We start from the raw sequence: 1,763 nt of genomic DNA on the forward strand, positions 1-1,763 counted from the left end.
TTTGGATATACCCTTCCTGATTTCTCTCCCAGGTAATCCCTAATTTCTATATTAAACTTTATTATTTCTGCATTGCTTTAAATGACTGTTTTCCTGTTCTAACAAGGACTGGAACAGGTAGAGATCTAGTTAGATATAGGTAGAGAGATTCTAGGCTGGTTGACTATAAAGTACTTTCAATGGTCAAAAATTAGGGTGGGTTTGTTCGAGAGAGAATGAGAGAAAGAGAGAATGAGAATGAATCAGAGAAGTGACTGAGTTCCCTTTGAAATAATACAGCAAACCCCAGGGTCCTACACTAGAGAACATATTTCCCTATAAAATGTTCGAGTTTTTCTTCTTTTACCATGAAAGATATAAGTGATACAATTGATGAAATGTGAATAATTTCTATAAGATTAAATACTGCACTCAAGTTAATTTCTTGATTATGATTGTACCCTGGTTATGTAAAAGAATATTCTTATTTTTTGGATGAATTCAGGGCTTCTGGGCAGCAGCCTTCTCTAGTTCCGGGTGTGCAGATGCGGCCTCTCCCAACCAGGCCAGGCTGCACACAGTCACTGGCTCCAGGACTGTACAGGGCCGCAGCCCACGCTGCCCTACGTCCTCCCTACCTACAGGCAGATTCCCATAGTGGCATTCAGTAGGGAAATGGTCGTGCTTTTGGTGCCCACCGAAGTCAACCTGATCCTGTTAGACATGGAAGGACATTTTATAGTTGCCTTATATTGAAGAAAATGTTAGAGTATCTGCACACACATTAGGAAGAAGAGGAATGCCCGTAGCATATCAATCTCTTTAGGAAACAGGCTGAAGAGGACGCTCACCTGGATGGGACTGTTCCTATCCCTGCAGCAGGAAGATATGCGGCATGGGAATGGAGTGGATGATCTGCAACAGATGATCCAGGCGGTGGTAGATAAGGTGTGCTGGCAGACGTCCCTGGACGGAAGGACCACCGTGTTCAAACAGCTGCAGGGCCACACGTGAAAGGCAGCATTTGCAGCTCGGCCCATGAAAGCAGAGTTCTTTGCAGATGCATTTCCAGCAGTCAGGAAGTGGAGAGAGGCTGGAATGAAGGTGTGTATCTATTCCTCAGGGAGTGTAGAGGCACAGAAACTGTTATTTGGGCAGTCTGCGAAGGGAAAGATTCTTGAGCTTGTGGATGGCCCCTTTGATACCAAGATTGGACACAAAGTAGAGAGTCAAAGTTATAAAAGGATTGCAGACAGCATTGGGGGTTCAACCAACAACAGTTTGTTTCTGACAGATGCTACTCAAGAGGCCAGTGCTGCTGAGGAATCAGATGTGCACGTAGTGGTGGCGGTGAGACCTGGAAACAGAATTAACAGATGATGAGAAGACTCACTACAGTCTCATCACATCCTCCAGCAAACTGCACCTGCCCTCCCCAACCTAAGGAAGGGTTTCCAAGGAAGACCACACTGTTGCTCACAGAGTCATCCCTGTTGTGTCCAGTTTTATTCTAATAGTAAAAGTAACTTACTTAGAAAACACACATGTATACACATATGTATGCCAGTATGTATATATATACACACACACATATGTGTATATATATACACACACATATGTATATATACACATATATATGTGTGTGTATATATATACAGAGAAAATTGCTAAAATACTTATCTAATGTGTGATGTTTATAAAGTCATGTACCAAAATGGAAAGCTACTTTGAGAAATTATTATGTATCTTTTGAGAAAGAATTATGTATATATACATATATACAT

General features: G+C 41.8%; 1 pseudogene; it reads left to right on the top strand.

Moving 5' to 3' along the window:
• Nucleotides 1–846: 846 nt before the first annotated feature.
• Nucleotides 847–1,473, top strand: LOC126946314 (enolase-phosphatase E1-like; annotated as a pseudogene).
• The last annotated feature ends 290 nt before the right edge of the window (nucleotides 1,474–1,763 follow it).

Source organism: Macaca thibetana, chromosome 2 (assembly GCF_024542745.1).
Source record: "Macaca thibetana thibetana isolate TM-01 chromosome 2, ASM2454274v1, whole genome shotgun sequence".
Classification (NCBI taxonomy): Eukaryota; Metazoa; Chordata; class Mammalia; order Primates; family Cercopithecidae; genus Macaca; species Macaca thibetana.